This window comes from Lemur catta, chromosome 1 (genome assembly GCF_020740605.2).
Source record: "Lemur catta isolate mLemCat1 chromosome 1, mLemCat1.pri, whole genome shotgun sequence".
Lineage (NCBI taxonomy): Eukaryota > Metazoa > Chordata > Mammalia > Primates > Lemuridae > Lemur > Lemur catta.
The window spans coordinates 122823530-122845766 of record NC_059128.1 but is presented as its reverse complement, the minus strand read 5'-3'; the positions used below and the strand labels follow the sequence as shown (position 1 = coordinate 122845766).

Here is a 22237-nt window from a genome sequence, read left to right as displayed (position 1 = left end):
AACATATACAGGAAAAGACACACTTTTGAGTTCTTTCTTTTAATGGTTGACCTCCGGCTAAAAATAACTTCAGTTTTTTTCTGGATTTCCCTAAGTTTTTCTGGATTGATTTTTCTTTCTTTCATAGGCACTTTCTTCCTGGGAAGTTGCTGCACCACCCTTTTTTCTTCTGAGAGAAGCAAAGTTCTCTTTTTACTTGGCAGTTCTATCTGTTTTTTGACTATGTGTTGGCATCCTCTGGGCTATCAAAGTGAAGAACTCAATTCATGGGCGGGGTAGGCAGCATCCTGGCTGCAATATCAGTAGCAAAAAATATTGCAGCTCTCTTACGGCCTAACTTATTATAGACTTCATTTTTCTCATCTGCCATCAACCATAGAGGTCAAGCATAGAAATAGGGTGTAGCCAGGAGAAAATTTGGTTTAGACACTGAAATTCTTTACAACTGGAAAAAATATAATACTCTTCTTCAGATGGCTTCTCAAAAAGGAATATATGACAGATATTTTACTATGGCTCACAAACTATGTAGTTTTGTTGCAAAATGGCAGGGGTGTTATATTTCACTTTTCCCACCAACATAAACATATTCAGGGTTTTTCCAACGCAAGCATATAAGGTCTCTTATAGATCTGATTTATCTTACCTAGAAAAAAAAAGCAAAGTTAATGTTTCTTGGGAAGATTTTTGATAGCAGCAGTCATGGTATCAAGCAAAGGCCACGCCCAGGATTCTATCTACTTCATCATGAACTAACCTTTGGGGACTGATATCATGAAAACTTACTGTTTCATCTTCGTGTTGAAGAAGTCAAATCTGATGCAAACAAGTGTATTTATGTTGCTGATTCTCAAGCTCATTTTAGATCCTTTCCATCAGTGATGGGATTGCTGAAAAGCCATGATTCTTTTCTACTTTTTGGAAAACGCTAAAGGCCTGAGAAATAGCTCAGTTCTTTATTAGGTGGTATTATCAGAACCCACAGAACATCTGTCAAGGTCCACTATAGACGATAAACAGCTTCTAGCATGGGGACAAGGAAAGACTTCCTTGCAAACCCAGATTAAAAAAAGTCTGTCCTCTAGTGTTGCCTCAATAGAGGTTCAAAGGAATAATTTTTAAATTCTTTTAAATTTAAAATTATTTCTTGTGACTTTATTTGAAGGACTGGTTTGCACAGATATAAAAACCTATAAATCACCTATTCTTTTCTTAAAAATCTCTTAAGTATGCTACATTTTCTTGCGTTGAATGAAATCTGAGTCTAACATACTTTCTCCTTTTATAAATGTCTTGATCTACTTGCCTGGCTCCTCCCCCAGATTCTTATCTCTGAGGCCTCCCCCCAAAATTTCTTTTACTAGGCCTAGGCACACAGTATGCCTTTTCAATATTTAGATTCAAGTTGTCTTTTATTTTGGAAAAGTTTAATCTTTAAACATTGGCTTTATTTCATTAGTTTGGGCTTTTTGCTGGGTCTACAATTACACATCTGATGAATCTACTACGCCTTCCTTCTGCATCAGTGGTCTTCAAGATGAGGTACATGTGGGGCTGCACAAAGACTTCCCAAGAGATGTGCAGGCACAGACAGTTTTAAGGCAATCAATTTCCAGGTCTTCACCTTTCATTCTTCCTAATACTTATCTTTGTGGGAGTGTACCAGCAGCTAAGGTATCATGCCAGCCTCTTTTCCCACTTTATAAAAGAAATGTATATGTCCTAGGGTGTAAAAACCTCCAGGATGCCAAAGAAAGGGACAAATTACAACACTGCTTTCTATGGGTCCTCCTTTAATCAAAGCTCTACATTTAAGGCCTTGTTCTTTTTCTGTCTCATATATATTTTATTAATAAATGGAATATTTGGCCCATGTTATATTATAAATCAAATGTATTATAGAAATAAGCAGTGGTGAGGATATTTTACTTAAGACCCTACCTCTTCCACACTCTTATTATTGTCAAAGCAGTATCTCTCTGGGAGACTTTAGTAAGTGCAAAGCAAAGAAACACTGAAGGCAGCAGTACCTTACTGTATCCAGGCAACACAAGGTAAGGCTCTGTGCCTTATCTATTTATCTATATTAGAATTAGAATTCAGCCATGTTATGGTTGTCATGGAGGCATATATTAACATATTTATCTGAGTTGAAAAATCAAGTGGGACTTATACTGACAGAAGGATGTCTGATTTAAAGGGTAAGTTTGAAAATAAAGACTAGCTTTGTCAATTAGATTAAATGGCAAGCATTTTCCCAAAATTGAGTGATCGACATTTATAGTTGAAAGTTTTGATAAAAATATATTTAAGACCATATTAAGAAAAATTTTTCTCTACAAATTGTATATTGGCAAATATACATTAAAATTAACAATATTTAAACCCTTTTTAAATATATTGGGTTAAATAGGGTGCCTCCAAGTAAGAGAGTAACAAGTATAATGGTCATTTGATAAATCTTAGTTAAGCCTTTTTGATAAATGTACCCAAACTGAGAAAGTAATAGCAAACCCCTTTGCAAGTCAAGTGATTTCTAGTCCTTTGCTTTCTACAAATGATGTTATAATTGTCAGTAGCGAGGTCATTAAAATAATTTAATTTGTAGATTATGATTTCTGGCATATAACTCAGCAGGATGAGAAAAGTTAATAAAGAATGTAGTTTCTTTTTTTTTTTTTAGAATATTATTCTTTTTTTTTTTTATTTCAGCTCTTCATGGGGGTACAAAAGCTCAGGTTATATACATTGTCCGTGTCCAGCCCATCCCCCTGAGTCAGAGCCTCAAGCGTGTCCATTCTCCAGACAGTGCACCTGGCACTCATCATGTAGTCATAAAAAAAAAAAAAAAAGACATTCTATAGAAAAGACATCTGCACTTGAATGTTTATAGCAGCACAATTTACAATTGCAAAGATGTGGAAACAACCCAAATGCCCATCAATACATGAGTGGATTAATAAAATGTGCTATATGTATACCATGGAATACTACTCAACTACAAAAAACAATGGTTATCTAGCACCTCTTACATTATCCTGGATAGAGATTGAGCCCATCCTTCGAAGTGAGGTATCACAAGGATGGAAAAACATGCACCACATGTACTCGCCATCAAATTGGTACTAACTGATCAACACTAAGGTATTCACATGGTAGTAATACCCATTGGATGCCGCTCAAGTGGAGGGTGGGGGGGTAGGGGGAGTAAACCCACAACTAATAGAAGCGGAGCACACTGTGTAGGGGAGGGACATGCTTGTAGCCCTGGCTTGGGTGAGGCAAATGCATTACATATAACCAAAATGTTTGTACCCCCCATAATATCCTGAATTAAAAAAATGAGTAAAATAAACAGTGATACATTCACCGAAAAAAAGAAAAAGAATAAAGCTAGTCACAAAAAGAAAAAAAAAAAAAAAAGGATTTAGTTTCTGTCATATTGTAAACACTGATATTTTAAAAGCGTATCACTCTTTTAAATGTATATTTGACTTTGCTCACTTCTCTCACTTCTAATCTCTGTAACTTCACTATTTTTTCTGTATCATTTTTTTCTTGTAATCTTTCCAGTTTTGTTTTCATTTCCTTGACAGTCTTGTTTTTTCTTCAACTTCTTTCCTGAGACCTGCTTCTAAATTTATAATTTTTAGTTTTATAATTAAACTTAACTATAATTATTAATTTATAACATTTTAACCCTTTCCCACTTTGCATATGATACAAGGTAAGAATTCAATTTCATTCTTTTTAAAATGGATAATCTACTGCCCCAGCACCAGATGTTGAAAACTGTAGGTATCCTTTTCCCCACTGATCTACAATACCAGTTTTGTCATAAATTAAGTTTCTACATATAGATGGATCTGTTTCTGAATTCTCTATTCTTCTTATTGGTCAGTTTGTATAGCCTTATACTATACAATGGCTTAATTACAATAGTTTTATATTAACTCATGATATAAATGCAGGAAAAGCACCTCCTTGATATAGGGCATGAAAATCACCTTGTTCTTCAGGACTATATTTGCAAATTTTAGATGATTTCTCCTTCATTTAGGTTCAGAATTACAATGTTAAGAATCATCAAAATAATAATAATAATAATAGTAATAGTAATAATATAACTCCCAAAATCTGTTAGGGATTTGATTCTATGTGCACTGAGAGGGAATAAACACCTTTGCAACATTAAATTTTCCAATCCATTAATGTAGTATTTCTCTACATTTAATTGTACTGTACTTAATGTCTTTCAATAAAAGTTTATAACTTTTTCAATAAAGGTCTTACACATTGTTTGTTAGATTTAGTCAAAAGTATTTATATTGTGTTGCTATATAAATTGTTTCTTTTAAAAATTACCTTTTCTATAGTACCTCTACTGTGGAGAAATCTGGCAAACACCACCTTAACCAAGTTAACATCGTAAGTAGTAAGTCATGTTGATATCACTTACTCCCTGATATGATGTGATATTGTTACAAGAAAACATCAGACAAACTGGAATTGAGGCCCATCTTACCAAAGACCTGACCACTATTCTTCAAAAGTATCAAGTCTCTGAAATACAAGAAAAGACCAAGAAAATGCCACAGATTGGAACCAACTGAAGAGAGATATGGCTACCGAGTGCAATAAAACAAAAAAAAGAACAACAGTTGAAAAACTGGTCTAAAAAAAAAAAGGGCTGTAGTTTAGTTAATATTATTGCATCAATGTTAACTTCTCAGTTTTCATAAATATACATGGCCATGTAGGCTGTTAATTATTTCAAAATAAAATGCTCTTTAAAATTACACACTCAGTTTTGTTGTTGCTGCTGGTCTACTGAAACACAACTGGCTTTCTTATATTGACTTTGTATTCAAAAACCTTGCTAAACTCTAATTAATTTTAAAAATTTAGTTATAGAGTCCTGGAAGTTTTCTATATAGACAATTAAGTCATTGCCAATAATGACAGATTTGTTTCTTCCTTTCCATTCCTATACTTTTTCCTTTAGTTCTTTCCCCTTCCCACCCTAACCTCCTATGCTGGCTAGGATCTCTAGAACAATACTGAATAAAAATGGTGATATCAGGCATCTTTGTCTTTTAAGAGTCAAATTACATCAATTGATGTTCCAAACTAATTTTAATTTCAGAGAATAATCTAGGGAAGATAAGCTGCTTCTGCTTTGAACATCTCTACCATAGAAAGAGCAATACCATTTTTTAAGTTGCAAACACCGAAAATGTTTACCCCCAAAGCATAAAAGAATATGTAACACAAAGAAAAAGAAGTTAACATGAAGACAAAAGAGATGCAGTATGATATTATGTTATTAAAACAAAATAAAAACTGTGACAGTAACCTGTCCACACTTTGCTGTCCTCTGTAACAGTGCAGAAACTGTCACTGAGAAGTGACTGCCTAGCCAGAGTCTACATTTCCAAACCTTTCCCCCTTGCATCAGCTGTAGTGTTGTGAGTAGTTCTCCCTAAAAGAATGTCAGTGGCAATGACTGAGTGTCAACTCCCAGGCTGAGGTTTTTCAGAAGCAGGTGAGGTATGTTCATGCTCTTTCCCCAGCTGCCAGAGGACTCAAAGGCCCAGGTCACGAAAAGTCACCTATTGATCAGGAGTGCCTTCAAAGCACTGTTTGTTTCATTAGCAGTAAATACACTCTAATTGGGTTTTAACTATTATACATTTAAGGTCTATTTATAGCAGCTAGTTTTCCCCAACACAAAAAATAGTTTTAAAGGGGAGGCTGACCAAAAATAAATCTAAAATATACAGTAATTGCTTAGCAGCCAGACAGCAGAAGATGAAGAAACTGAGCAAAGGATGGGAAGGTAGTTATGTCATGCAGTCACAAAACACTAAAAGCATTGTTTGCCAAAACTAATCCATGGCAAATGAAATAAAAAACTTGTTGCCATTGGAGAGGTAAAGTGGGAAATTAGCTGCAAAGGGCAATAGGTCTCACTGCGCTCAGGCTGGTGTCAAACCCCTGAGCTGCAGCTACCCTCCCGCCTCGGCCTCCCAGAAATCTAGGACTACAGGCGTGAGCCACCGCGCCTGGCCTAGGGCAATACAAAAGCTCTGTATCTTATTTTGGGTAGTGGTTACATGGTTATATACAATTGTCAAACTCAATGAACTGAACACTTAAGAGCTGTGAGTTTACTGTATGAAATTATATCTCACTTTTAAAAAATGTCTGAGATAACTTCAAAAGCAGAAAAAATGGCTACCAAGCCCATATCCATAAGGAAAAGAGATGGAAAACAGAATATTGGAATAGCGAAGAACTACTTGTTGCATTTATCAAAGGTTTATAAGAAAAATATTCATGGCAAGCACTGATAAGTTCAAGAGCAGAAATGGAAGGGAATAGAGAATTCAGAATTTGGAGGGCTCCCAGTTAGAATAGCTGACTGCTTCTGGATTTCACACAGTAAGAAACAAGACTGAAAAAAACTTTGAGCAAAATTGCCTATTATGTTTTCTCTGGTAAACAAGGGGACGCAGCCTTGTTGCAGATCAGGTTAAGTATGTTAATTTTCCATAAAACCCATTTCAGATGGCCAGACAAGAGCCCCCAGTAAGTTGAGAGAGAGGGGAATAGGCATACCATATAATACATTGTCCACACTAGGATAGCTTTGAGAGTAGAAGAGGGTATTATTACTTAGTATATCAAGACACGAGATATAAACTAAGACTGCCCTTACAAGCCTGGGACATGTAATCACTCTATTACTGGCACATGAAATTAACTACAAGAAGACAGAACAAAAGCCAAATAAGCTTTTGGGTGAATAGCATTGCCCAAAATTCCATAAGTGTTGCCTATAAGCTTTTGACTGTTTGATCCTTAAAACAATGCTCAAGCTCCCCAAATTACATGAACAGAAAATAGAACCAAAGGCTATAAAGCTTCCACAAAGGGTATATTCCCCAATATTCACATAAATTTGACTGGAGAAACACAGGCAAGGAAGAACCTTCCAGAGGCAGAATCAAGTCCTCAAGAATAATAAACAGAGGAGTCTTCTTAGAGAGCAGGATCAGAACCTAATTAAGGGACATCTCCCACGCTAGCCAAAGAGTCTTCAAATGTTTCCTGCCATTCACACTTTTTGTCACTATCAGTATTCCTAATCATAGATGTTCCCTCAGCTTTAGGAGATTAAACATAAACTTGTAATTTACTAACTGGGCCTAATGCAATAAATTTTAGACACTGCACGTACAGTGATGGTGGTAAAAATAAACCTGAAGAGTCTTTTACAAAGATCACTGAACTGATAGCCAGGAGGCTGATTCGTCATCCAACCTTTGCTATTAATTGTGTGATCCCATATGAATCGTGACTACTCAGGACTTCAGTTTCTTCATTTATAAAATGAATAAGAGAATGCTGTCCAGCTCTATAATTCTAATTTAAAATTCTTGACCTCACTGAGCCAAAAAAAAAAAAAAGTACAAAAATCCTCTACAAAAAAAAAAAAAAAAGTCTGTAATAGACTAAGTTGATTTGGTTTTAAAGCAAAAGCAACTGAACACAACTCTAAAAAGTTATACTGGCAAATAAAATTCTGACACTCTTTCAATTTTGATTTTTCAGTATTATTTGGGTCTCAATACAGTACAATAAGGAATAAAATATAACTTTTTTAAATAGGAAAAGACACTTGCCTTTTATTTCATCAAGCTTTAGAAACTAGTCCAAAAAGAAGGGAGGGAACTCTACCCACTTTAAGATGTCAATACTTTTATAACATTTACAGACTAAATTTTAGAATGTTTTAAAAACAAAAATGCAATTTGGAGACTTTTAATCTAAAAAATACCACAATAAAATATTTTATTAGTTAGTCAAGAATAATATTCATTAATTCTAAAAATAGTATTTTTTCAAGTAATTAAAATTTGAAAAATATGTCTGCTATATTTCATCTTTTGACACCTTCTCTAATTTTTAGAAGAAAATAACATTCAGGACTCTTCACATAGTTGTCTTCACTATAGGACAAAAACTAACATTCTATATTGATATGTATCAAAGTATCATAAGTATCTAGCTTCATACAAGTATAAAAATAAGAGCCAAACATATTAAGAGAACAGGGCCCAAATTTTGTCACTTCAAATCCCTATATATTGGGAAAAAGAAAAAAAAAAAGAAACATTTTGCAAATTCTGTTATTGCATTTTGACCGTCCCATTTGATTATTAATGTTGAAGTCTTATTTGTTCTTATTTAAAACATTTTGTATATGACATTTATTTTTCTGGATGCTCTATGAGCAGAGCAGACTTTCACTTAACCTTACCCTCCACTGTCCCTGTGTCCCTGCCTAGATTCTCTGCAGTTTCAACTTTTCGGAGTAGAAACCTTCCCCTGAGGTTTGGGAAAGACAGTTGGCTGGCTGGGGTGAGGTGAGGACCTGGAAATCCAACTGGTCCTTTTACAAACTTTCAGTTGATCACCTGTTTTCAGCACCGTGCCTCACCTCCTCCTTCAGCTCCTGTTATCACTGTCACTCTCCTCTGCAGCTGCTTAAGTTCCTACCTTCTCTACTACACTAAGTCATGGCATCATATACCTTCTGTCTTGAAATTTTATGGACAAGGGTAACTGATGTCACCTACTTCTCACCAAAAACAGTTAGAATTTTTATTTCTATTTCCTCTGTTTTATATTAACTTTTTTTAAATAGAAGAAAGCAAAAAGTTCTTTACTTGCCATCTTAAAACCAGACAATACAGTCTGAATTATTTCCTGTATCACTTTTAATAATTTTGGAGTCATGACAGTTTTGGTCTGCTAAGCATGCACTCCCATTCCCCTTCTTCCGACTCCTTTGGAGAAAGCCTCTTCCACTCCAGAAGACCCCTGTGGGGCCTGCAGTCACTGGACTGTGACCCTCTACTGCAGCACTGGGAAAACACAACCCAGGCTGACCCACTAGTATACCCTACTCCCAGGCCATAGTCACTGTTCAAGGATCCACGCCCAGGGTCAAATAGTGTCCATCCACATCTTCTGCCAGGTAGATAGCTGGACACGTGGCCTGACAGATTCTCATTCTGTTGAGATTGCTAAACTGGAAGGATGACCATTCTGAGCTGCAAGTGGTCATTTTACTGGCCATATGCCAGTCTGAAGAATGACAAAGAAAGAAAGGAGCAGAGCTGAAAGACAGTCCAGATGAGATCATTTGAATTCCTGGCTACACCATGCCTAAAGTCAGATGCACCTCTGGAAACCAGTTACATAAACAATTAAATTCCCTTTATTTTCATAAGCTGTTTTGAGCTGGCTTTCTTTCCCTTGCAACTGAAAGAGTTCTGAAAAATAAATAATTGAATCTAAATGTTCCATTAATACTCAAACAATAAAACACTACTTCTTTGCCAAAAACTAAATAGCCTAACTTCTTTTATTGAATAAAACCACAAATCATAAATAACATACACATATATGTCCCTTTCACCATTTAGGTAACAGACTTTGGCTTTATTTGAATATTCACATGTTTTCGAGGTAGCAGTATCTTTGAGAATGAGGTATATATATTCTGTAATACCTCAAACCCAATAGCCACTAACCTACAGAACTATTTTCTTCCAGGTACTTCAAAAATCCTTTCCATTTCTTTAAACCTTCTCTATCAGAGCTCTCAGTTTTTACTAAAGTTCAACTTATATAATTATTGTACATAAAGTCTATGTGGAAAAATAATATATCTCAAAATATTTATTCCCTTGGGAGAAAGAGTATGATTTAAATTCAAAGAATTATTCAACCTCAATCTCTGATCCAGAGACTGGAGACCAGGATAACTTTAACCTAAAGATTTATAAGAAGGAGGCAGAAGGTAATAACATGCTTCTAAGAAGAAAGGTAGGAATGCTTAGAAGTCTGGTTCCTTAGACACGCTCCTGGAGTGACTTCGTCATTATTATCTGTAGGACACTGTGCTCACCAACCCAACAGTCAATGTTTAAACTTCTGGGATTGAAGTTCTTTCCTGGGTCTTCAGTTAGCTTCAAGTGCACATAGGGATCAAACAGGTAATCTAAAAGAGCAGGCTAAACATTTTTGATGTATTATAGGTATGTGCATCAAAAAGAAAACCTTATTAAAATTCCAGTCTCGCTTTTTTTGGTTCAAGTTATTTTTTCATGCATAATGTCTACCTGTTATCCCTAGTTTGCCCATGGTTTGTTTCATAATGCTATTTTTTTAATTAATTTATGTTTTTGAGACAGAGTCTCACTCTGTTGCCCAGGCTGGAGTGCAGTGGTGCAATCATAGCTCACTGCAGCCTTCAACTACTGGGCTCAAGCGATAGCGATCCTCCCACCTCAGGCTCTCCAATAGCTAGGACTACAGGTGGCGCCACTATGCTCAGCTGATTTATTTATTTTTTTATTTTTTGTATGTTGCCCAGGCTGGTCTCAAACTTCTGGCATCACATGATTCTCCCATCTTGGCCTCCCAGAGTACTAGGATTACAGGCATGAGCCACCACACCCAGCCCTATAATGCTATTTTAGATAATAGTTTTTTGGCACTGATAATCCTTGTATACATTTAAATTATGTAAAAATAAGAGCTAATAATAATAATAGTTTGGTTTACTGAGTACGTAGTATGTGCCAGGCACTGTTCTAAGTGCTTTACATATATTAACTCATTTTGTCTTCACTGAAATCCTATAAGGTAGGTGCCATTATCCCCATTTTATAGATAAGGACACTTGCTTGTCCAAGATCACACAGCAAATTAAGTTGTAAATTTAAATGCCAACACTCTGCCTCAAAGATACCTGCTCTTAACCATTACTCTGCACGCCACAAAGAAATATGCCACCTATTAGAATTTGAATTTGTGTCCACCCAAAATGATATGTTCAAGTCCTAACCCCCTCAATGTGACCTTATTTGGAAATAGGGTCTTCGTAGATGTAACCAGGTTAAGATGAGCTCATACTGGATTAGGGTACACCCTAATCCAATATGATTGGTGTCCTTATAAGAAGAAAATTTGGATGTGGGCAGACACAGAGGGAAGACAGCCATAAGAAGATGGAGTCAGAGATTGGAGTTATGCTGCTGCAAGGCAAGGAATGCCTGGGGCTACCAGAAGCTAGAAGAGGCAAGAAGGACTCTCCTATGAGCTTTTGAAGGAGCATGGCTCCACCAACATCTTGATTTCAAGATTCCTAGCTCCAGAACTGTAAGAGAATAGATTTCTGTTGTTTAAAGCTACCCAGTTTGTGGTACTTTGTTATGGTAGCTGTAAGAAACTAACATCATCTCTCACTTATACTGAAATATGAAGTCCTATCAACCTGCTATTTCCAATTTTAATGCAGATGGTGGTATAAGTAACATTTAACTTTCATTTTAATTCTATTTAAAGTAAAACAATAGCAAAGGGTGGGACTGTGGAAACCAAAAAGCAGAGCTTCCCATCTAATAAAAGGCAACTTCTATTTAGCTCTAGCTGATTACTGCCATATGGAAAGGCAGGACCAAAGTTGCCATGTCTTCCATCTTCCAGTTTCCAAGAAAATCCAGAAATCTGGATTTGTGCATTAAATTAGTTAATAACAAATTAATTACTAGTTAAAATAACACTAGTTAATAACTTATGTTTTCAAAACAAAACAAAAAACATTGTGCAGGCCAAACGAAACACATTTATGGATCAAATCTGGCCACAGGTCCAGCTTTTTGCAATCTCTCTGCTTTGTATATTTTCTTTGCTTTCTACTTTGACTTTCCCTGCACTTCACTTGACCTGGCCCTAACTGGAGCCATCCATCTACCAGATCTTGGAAGCAGGCACAATGCTGGCACTGGGAGCCATGCTGAAGTCAGCACCTTAGCACTAGGGATCTCTCTTTGGAATGTATTGAGTGTGGCAGATGCAGAGAGTCACATATGCTTAGGAATCCATTATCTGAAGTCTAAAGCTGCTCCTCTATTCTGTCAGCTGGTGTCCAATGTAGAAGAGTCTCAGAGCTGTGACTGATAAAGGTTTTGTGAAGCGTAGGATGTGACCTTAGTACTTCTCAGGCTCACTGCCACTTCATTCATAGCACGGTCCTGAAAATTTAATGAGTTCCCCAAACTTCTTAACTCTTATACGTCTATTTGAAAGATTCATCAGTAGATTATAGCAGCTCGTAATTGTCTTTCAGTACTCACCATCCTGTAACCTATAAAAGTTGCCCAGAAACCTGGAAATATTTTTTTTTTTTAATTTCAGCTCTGCATGTGGGTACAAAAGCTCAGGTTATATACATTGTTCACGTCCCGCCCATCCCCGAGTCAGAGCCTCAAGCGTGTCCATTCTCCAGACAGTGCGCCTGGCACTCACCATGCAGTCATACCTCTATCCCCTCCCCCGACCCCCCACCTCCCCGAGTCAGCACCTTCAAGCATGACCATTCCCCAGACGGTGCACAACGCACTCATCATATAGACATACACCCATCCCCTCCCCCCACCCCCCGTCTCAGTCTGATATCCAATTGGTATCCTTCCCCAATGTGCATTTAGGTGATGGTCATGGAAACCAATTTTCTGGTGAGTACATGTGATGCTTGTTTTTCCATTCTTTGGATACTTCACTTAATATAATGGGTTCCAACTCTCTCCAGGAGAACCAAAGAGATGTCGTATCACCGTTATTTCTTATAGCTGAGTAATACTCCATGGTATACACATACCACAGTTTACTAATCCATTCGTGGATTGATGGGCACTTGGGTTGTTTCCACATCTTTGCAATTGTGAATTGTGCTGCTATAAACATTCGGGTACAGGTGTCTTTGTTATAGAATGACTTTTGTTCTTCTGGGTAGATGCCCAATAATGGGATTGCTGGATCGAATGGTAGGTCTACTTGAATCTGTTTAAGGTATCTCCATAATGCTTTCCACAGGGGTTGCACTAGTTTGCAGTCCCACCAGCAGTGTATGAGTGTTCCTGTCTCTCCGCATCCACGCCAACATGTGTTGTTTTGGGATTTTTTGATAAAGGCCATTCTCACCGGAGTTAAGTGATATCTCATTGTGGTTTTGATTTGCATTTCCCTGATGATTAGGGATGTTGAGCATTTTTTCATACGTTTGTTAGCCATTCTTATATCTTCTTTTGAAAAATTTCTATTCATGTCATTTGCCCACTTTTTGATAGGGTTGTTTGATTTTTTCTTGCTGATTTTCCTGAGTTCTAAATAGATTCTTGTTATCAGTCTTTTATCTGATGTGTAGTATTCGAAAATTTTTTCCCATTCTGTAGGCTGTCTGTTTATTTTCGTGACTGTTTCTTTGGCTGTGCAGAAGCTTTTTAATTTGATCAGGTCCCATTCGTTTATTTTTGTTGTTGCTGTGATTGCCTTAGGGGTTTTCTTCATAAATTCTTTGCCTAGAGCAATGTCTGTAAGAGTCTTTCCTACATTTTCTTCTAGAATTCTAATCGCTTCCCATTTAAGGTTTAAATCTGTTATCCACCGTGATTTGATTTTTGTGAGAGGTGAAATCTGTGGGTCCTGTTTCAGTCTTCTACATGTGGCTATCCAGTTTTCCCAGCACCATTTATTGAATAGGGATTCTTGTCCCCAGAGTATGTTTTTGTCTATTTTGTCAAAGATTAGATGGCTATATGAGGATGGTTTTATATTTGGATTTTCTGTTCTGTTCCACTGGTCTGTGTCCCTGCCCTTGTGCCAATACCAGGCAGTTTTAAGAACCACAGCCTTGTAGTATAGTTTGAAGTCTGGCAAATTAATACCTCCCATTTTGTTTTTATTGCTTAAAATTGCTTTTGCTATACAGGGTCTTCTCTGATTCCATACAAAGAGTATAATTATTTTTTCTAAATCTGTGAAAAATGATGTTGGTAATTTAATAGGAATTGCATTGAATCCATAGATTACTTTGGGTAGTATAGACATTTTAACAATGTTTATTCTTCCAATCCACGAGCATGGTATGGTTTTCCACCCATTCACGTGTTCTGCAATTTCCTTCCTCAGTGTTTCATAGTTCTCTCTATAGAGGTCCTTTACCTCTTTAGTTAAATATATTCCTAGAAATTTTATTTTCTTTGTTGCTATTTTGAAGGGTATTGAGTCCTTAATTTGGTTCTCCGATTGAATATTCTTGGCATATATGAATGCCTCTGATTTGTGTGTGTTGATTTTGTAACCTGAGACTTTACTGAATTCATTAATTAATTCCAGGAGTCTCTTGGTTGAGTCCTTGGGGTTTTCCAGATATAACATCATATCATCAGCGAAGAGTGAGAGTTTGATCTCTTCTGTCCCTATTTGGACACCTTTGATTCTGCTCTCTTGCCTGATAGCTCTCGCAAGGACTTCCAATACTATGTTGAAAAGTAATGGGGACAGTGGGCAGCCTTGTCTGGTTCCAGTTCTGAGTGGGAATGCTTTCAGTTTTTCCCCATTCAATATGATGTTGGCTGTGGGTTTGTCATATATGGGTTGTATCATTTTTAGGTAGGTCCTGTTTATGCCTATTTTGTTAAGCGTTCTTATCATAAAAGGGTGTTGAATTTTGTCAAATGCTTTTTCTGCATCTATTGAGAGGATCATATGGTCTTTATTTTTGCTTCTATTTATGTGGTGAATTACATTTATAGATTTTCATATGCTGAACCACCCCTGCATCTCTGAGATGAAGCCTACTTGGTCATGATGAATTATTTTTTTTAATAAGCACTTGGATACGATTTGCAACGTGCTCGATCTCGTCTGGAAATATTTTTGTTATTTATTATTTGTACAAGTTTATTGTGTATAAATGAAATTCTGTTACCTGCATATAATGCGTAGAGATCAAGTCAGGGTACATAGGCGTCCATCTCCCATGTACAATACATTGTTTAACTACAGTCACCCTACTCTGTTATCAAACAATGAATTTATTCCTTCCATTTAACTGTATATTTGGACCCTTTAACCAACTGCTCTTCATCCTCCCCCGCCCCAGTCTCTGCTCACTCTCTTTCTATTCTACCTCCATGTGATCATATTGTTTAGCTCCCACATATATGTGAGAACATGCAATATTTGTTTTTTTGTGCCTGGCTTATTTCACTTAAGATAATGTCCTCCAGTTCGATCCATGTTGCTGCAAAAGACATGGATCTTATTTATAGCCAAATAGTATTCCATTGTGTATATATACCACATTTTCTTTATTCATTCATCTGCTGATAGACACTTAGGTTGATTTCATATTTCTGCTATTGTGAATAGTACTGCAATAAACATGCAGGTGCAAGTATTTTTTGATGTATTGATTTCTTTTCCTTTGAGTACATGCCCAGCAGTGGGACTGCTACATCAAATGATAGTTCTCTTTTTAGTTTTTTGAGAAATCTCCATACTGTTTTCCATAGTGGCTGTATAAGCTTACACTCCCACCAATGGTGTATAATAGTTCCCTTTTCTTCACATCCTTACCTGTTATTTGTTTGTCTTTTTAATAATAGCCATTCTGACTCAGGTAATATGATATCTCATTATGGTTTCAATTTGCATTTCCCTGATGATTAGTGATGATGAGCATTTTTTCATACTCCTATTGGCTGTTTGTATGTCTTCTTTTGAGAAATGTCTATTCATGTCCCTGTCCCACTTTTTAATGGATTATTTGTATTTTTCCTGTTGAGTTGTTAGAGTTCCTTGTATATTCTGGATATTAAGTCCCTTGTTGGATGAATAGTTTGCAAATATTTTTTTCCCATTAAATAGGTTTTCATTTTACTTTGTTGATTATTTCTCTGGATGTGTAGAGCTTTTTAGTTGAATATGCACCATTTGTCTAGTTCTGTTTTTGTCACCTGTGCTTTTGAGGTCTTAGTCAGAAATTCTTTGCCTAGACCAATGTCCAGGAGAGTTTCTCTAAGTTTTCTTTTTGTATTTTTATAGTTTTGGGTCTAACGCTTAAGTCTTTAATCCATTTTGAGTTACTTTTTGTATATGGTGAGGGACAGGGATCCAGTTTCATTCTTCTGCATGTGGCTATCCAACTTTCCCAGCACCATTTATTGAAGAGCATGTCCTTTCCCCAGTATACATTCTTGTTAGTTTTGTCAAAGATTAAATGGCAGTAAATATGTGGCTTTATTGCTGGGTTCTCTATTCTGTTCCATTAGTCTATGTGTCTCCTTTTATACCAATACCATGCTGTTCTGGTTACTATAGCCTTGTGATATAGTCTGAAGTCAGGTAATGTGATGGCTCCAGCTTTGTTCTTTTTACTCAGGATTACTTTGGCTATTTTGGCCTTTTTTTTTTTGGTTCCAAATGAATTTTAGGATTGTTTTTTCTAATTCTTTGAAGAATTATGTTGGTATTTTGATAGGGATTGCACTGAATCTGGAGATTGCTTTGGGAAATTTTAATGATATTGATTTTTTCAATTAAATAGATATAAAATGCACAGTGATGCAGCTTGGCACACCACAGCATTTGCGACTTCCAACATTATTTCTGGTAAGTTTGTAGAGCAATGCTAAGAAGTGAAACACCATAAAATCTGTCCAAGTCATCTCATTTAATGTTTTTTGTTGTTGTTGTTGTTTTGCCTGAATTAAAAATCACCCAAACTTCCATTGGTTATTGTACCTGTAAATCATTCTGAAACTCACTAGCTTATTATTCTCACAACAATCCCAAATGGTGAGGTTTTATCCCCATATGATAAATGAGGAAACTGAAGCACAGAAGTGTTAAATAACGTGTTCAAGGTTGTTAGTGACAGAGTTCGCCTGTATTCAAGCCTCCGGGTTCTGAGTTCATTGATCTTACCCCCAAAATAAAAGTCATGCAGACTTATTAAGATCAGGCTTTCTAGACAGTCGGATAGACAGACCTGAAATCAAAACAAAATTCTTCTGCTGCTGACTTTTGACCTTGACTTTTGACCTCAAATAAGTTTTTAGTCAAATTTTCTTATTTGTAAAATGAAGTCAAAACGACAAAATACATGTAAAGAACACGGCACAGATTGGGCACCTGATAAATGTTAGTTCTCTTCTTCTCCCTCTTTACCACAGGACCCCTCAAATCTAAGCAAACCATCCTTTTTCAGGTTAGAAATATTTGGTTGATTAGTGGAATCCTAAATAGCTTTTGGAAAAATAAATCAAGGGATATGGAGATATTGATAAAACAACAATAAATTCATTGTCACAGGCAAAGAAGACCATGGTAGAAGCTGTTTTCATGTGTGTACTATTATAGAATAGCCAAGAAAGTAATCATTTTTAAAAAATTCATGATGTTGAGTCTTTTTAAAAAGAAGATAGATCACATCAAAACTTCATGCTTTGTACTTATTCTCTGCTGTCTAATAAATATGGCTCAGTGTCTCCAAACATACAAGATTTAAAACATATAAAATAGTTTGAACCTATGACATGGTTTGGGACTCCTGAGTGTGGATACCTTAGCAGTTATCAAGTTCTACTTAGATCAGGACCAAAAGAGTCACCTGGATCCTCTGGCTTGTCAGTGCCACAAAAGAACAGAAATTCTGACTCCTTTTAAAACTACACTCTGCTGGCTTAGTTATCCCTTGTTATGGGGCTGGGGTGGGTGATCATGGATCCACACCAGCAGGGGGTGGGGGATGAGGGGCTGCACTGACTACCGATGTGGGCAGGGAGAGAAGCATAAGCCCAGAGTAAGGATACAGGCACTGTAGTCAGGGGGCATGCATAGTTCTGCCACCAGAAAATTAAGCAATTATCAAATTTAATGCTAAAAAATATTAAAATGCATAGCATGATTTAGAACATTTCTCCAAATTTCAACTTAATGCTAGAGAACTGTGTGCCAATAACTACCTTATACGTACGACTTTGGCTCTTGGCACAATCCTACAAGATGGGTTGTATTATTGAATATGTGGGAGGTTATTAAATGCTTTATAATGATTATGTGAAAGGTCACATTCCTCATACATATAACTTCACTTACTATTAGGAGTTAGACGGATACATGAGTAGACAATGGTCTCCTTCCATTAAATGCAAACTGGCTGAAATTACTGTTTAAGTTGCCAGGTTCTAAGAGAAAAGAGATCAAATTAATGAGGGTGAAATTGTATAATCAGTTTATAAAACAAATCATGCTGAGGTCAAGGCTGACATCACCAACTCCCACACATCTAACTACACTTAAAAATGTGACTCTTTCCTTTTTCCCCACTACCACTGCCCTAATTCAAGCTGTTTTCTTATTTCTCTTCCATTCACATGTAGTTCACGAATCATTTATCTTGGCAAATGCCAATTTGATCATGTCACCATCTCAGAAACTTCTGAGGGATCCCTACTGCTTGAGGGACAGAGGCCCAACTCCTTAGCAGGGCATTCACGGCTCTCCTAAATTTGGCTCATCCTCCTTATTCAGGGGTTTTCAACCCTGGCTGAGTATCAGAACCACTAGGGGAGCTTACAAAGATAAACAGGCTTAAGTCCCATGCCCTAGAAATTCTATTTATTAGTTCTGGAGTCAGATCCAAGGACTTGTAGCTTAAAAAAAAATCTCTGTGGATGACTCTTATGTACTGAAAGGGTTGAACCACTGGTCTAATTTTCCCAGCCATTTTTTCACTCAACATGAACTAACCCATCTGCTCCAGTCTCTAATGCTTTTTTGCTTGTTTGTTTGTGTCACCAGTGCTCTATTCATGCTGTTGATCCAACCTGGAATATCATTTCCTCTCTAGCTCTTTCTTTACAACTTAACCATTCTTCTAAAACTAAGTGAAATCCCACCACTATCTTTACAATAATAGTGAAGCATAATGATATTGCAATTCTAATAATTCTAGGAGCATTTATTACCTTCATGGAAGTATTTTATGGCAACTGATAACATAATTTTCAGTGGGAATGTTTCATATTTCACTCCCTGTATTTCAGGCTCCTGAGGGAAGGCAAACTTTACATAAGATCTTTTGTTCCCAGCCCCTAGCATTGACAACAGTATTAAGCATAAAATAGACACTTGTGCTCAATACTTATGATGACTGAATATATTAAATTCTCTGAAATTTATGCAGTGTTTTTTTCTTACAGCCTGACAACCTGAACTGTCAACTCCAGGGTTGTTTATGCACCTACTGACATGTTTCTTACTAGAAGCATTATTGTGCCCATGTAGAAATGAAAATCACTTGTCCACAAAAACGGATGTGATGTCAAAAGTAGGGGTAATAGCTATAAATGGTTTTCCTACAGATAAAAGTATTTTTCATGTTTATATATTCAATTCCCACAAGTTTGTAAAACAGGAGAAAGGAGGAAGTACTAAAAGTTTCTGATCTGTCAATAGCTGACTTACAAAAGACCTACCTGAGTAAAATGACAGCTAACACCCCATTTACCAACCTAATCCACTGTGGGGAGGTTCAGAAGAGAAAGTGTTGCTTTGCCCTCAATTTAGATGACATGAGAGTATCAGTAACCTACAGGTAAATGACTCTCCTGCAAATACTGAATACTCAAAAGCTACTGCTGTGACACTACAACACTGCCAGAGCTCCAGCTCAGGCTCTCCTACCACTCAACCTGCCCAGAAATTTCCTGTCCCATTTCTAGAGCATGGGAGATGTATTGCCATATCCAGAGCTACAATTTCTCTAGAGAACAGTCTTGTACATGGTGGCTGCCTGTAGTTAAAGTAGCACTGGTACTTATGAGTTAGGGAGAGCTGGCTGAGAACCTAACCACTATTTATAACATGGTTTTTGTGGAAAATGCATTCCAAACAACAGAATTAGACATGAGCTTTTGGAATACAGCTCATTGTTTAGGCTGGGAACTGGCTGTATCCTGTGAATTGCACTATGGTCAATTCTAGGATTGCCAGCATTTTCCTAGGATAAGATGGCAACAAGGAGTGCATAACAAGAATGAAGAGTCACCAAAAATACAGATCGTATGTGTCTGTAAGGATGGAAGACAGAGGGAATGATGGGTGAAAAAGCCAAGTACATTCTTAATTTATTAAAAAATATTTACTGAGCTCCTGGGAAAATGTGGAAAGGCTTTGTGCTATGGACTGAATACAGAGTGGGAGAGGGGGAGGGAGACTGACAAGCAGATAAGGACTAGAACTTGAGGTTGAGGTCCTATTGTAAGAGACTGAACACTACTAGATTCAGTACATGGGGTTTTATTTTACACATAAAAGGAGCCATCAAGAGTTTTCAGTAGAAAACACATCAATTTTTTATTTTAAAAAGATGGCTCTGGTTTTGGAGTATAAGATGAATTACTGTGAGAAGATTCAAAAGGCAGTGAGACCTGTTTTGTCACTGCAATGAGAAGAAAGCAGGGCAACTGCAATGGAAGTAAAAAGTTAAAAATTCACTGAAGACGTGCTTTAAAGTGAGAACCAGAATAACTACCTAATTAAGCAAGACTAAGAACTGGAATAATCACCAACATTCAGTTATACACTTACAAGCACAGGAGGTCTTTCTTTTCAATCAGAACCATGCATTGTTTGCATCAAGCATAACCTTAAGTAATCAACCAGTACAGTGACTCACTTCATTTCTGATATGCTGTCCTCAAATTTCAGAGTCCAATCTATAAAAAAAAAAAAAAAAAAACCCTCTGCTCTCTTTCTCTAAGGAGGTACCACTTCAGAATCACCTGTGTGGTCTCTCTTGCTGCCCTAAGTAGATAGGACAGTTGACTCACCTCCTAGAGGTTTATTTATTTGATGAGGGGCCCTCCACAAAGGATTGATGTTAACAATGAAATCATGGAAGAAAAGCAAAATAAGGGAATGCCCTGTCCTGCATTTTCAGGGCAGAAGGAGGACTGAGAAGAACTTACCAGTCACCAGTGACCTGAGAAAGAAATTTCAGAAAGGCAATAGTAGTGAGAACAAAAACTTCAAATAATTGGGGATTTAAAAAAATAAAGAGAAAAAGTAGAATTAACTAGTAAACTACTCTTCTAAGAAGCCTGGCATAGTTTGAAAATGAAGCTGAATCTTTAAAAAGGTTTTTACTGTTTTTATTGATTTTTTTTTCATTTTTAATGCTAGTATAAAGAAGAAATGGAAAGGAGTGTGATACATAATGGAGCAAGTTCAAGAGACGATGTGAACAAGAATTCTGCTGGAGTTAGCCACGTCAGAGAGGAAAAACAGTTCTTTACGATTAGAAACAGAAGAAAGGATGGGTGATCGATACATTAAATAGATAAAATTTTTGTGTGTAAGGGAGTAAAGTGGAGGGAGTTCAGATCCAATGGCAAGGCCATCTACTGATATAGAGAGGGAGAGAGGGAACAGAAGGAGGAGGAAAGAAGGAAGGAGAGAGAGAGATGGAGAGAGAGTATATGAATGAAGAAATATCTAAATTTAAGAGTTTGAGAGAAAAAAAATTGCCAGAGAAGAGGAAAAAAATAAAAGAGAAAGGGTTTTAAAGATCTTGGAAAAATTCTGGTTGACAGAACTGAGAAAAGTAAAAAACTATGAGCTCTGAGTATAAGAAAATCAAAAACATGAATTTGGAGAGACAGATCATAATCACATGGTGTAGGGTGGAGACTGATAGTTTCAAGCCTGACGCTGACATCACTGAGGGAGGAAGTTGGAGCAGTGTCCTGGAAGTCAATCAATAAAAGAAATTAGAAAAGAGAAGTGGTAGTACAAGATTTACCAGAGAAGGAACTGATGAGTAAAGGTGACACATTTTTCTCTGAATTGATGCCAGAGAGAGCAAAGAAGTAGAATAACTCTCCTTTAAACTCTAGAATTAAAAAAATTCCATGCCTTTTGCTTGAGACACTTGTGGAAAAAGTTGGTACTGTATATGAATGCCAGGTTTAAATTTCCAGGGAGGAGAAGGAAGAAGACTTATGGGAAACCTAACTGTAGGTTCCCTCTGAACTAGGAAGGCATGAGCATAGTTAAGAGCTCGGAAAAAGAGCATAGTAAGAGTAGGGTTTCACCCAAACTGTAGATGACAAAACACCATCCCCTCGCTCTCTGACTTATCTGTTTGGTGAGCTAGGGCAAAAAGTGGCCATATGTGCCACCAATCTGACTCTCTGAGAACTTGTTGCCCAAAGCCACATTATCCAATCATCCACATAGTAAGTTTGAATGGGGTAGGAAGACTAGATGCAGATCTAAGCACACTCTTTCGCCTAGTTTCCCCATA

The 22237-nt window shown here is 36.8% G+C and overlaps 1 protein-coding gene across 9 annotated transcripts in view; it reads right to left on the bottom strand.

Annotated features, from left to right (window-relative positions):
• Nucleotides 1–22237, bottom strand: part of ZNF438 (zinc finger protein 438) — a 168788-nt gene that overhangs the window by 68501 nt on the left and 78050 nt on the right. For 8 of the 9 annotated variants that reach the window (XM_045554355.1, XM_045554320.1, XM_045554345.1 and 5 more), the window contains one exon: nt 18025–18113. The exons of the other annotated variant lie outside the window; for it this stretch is intronic. The gene's annotated coding sequence lies outside the window, so the exon portion shown is untranslated. The remainder of the gene's footprint in view (nt 1–18024; nt 18114–22237) is intronic. 9 annotated transcript variants of the gene reach the window in all.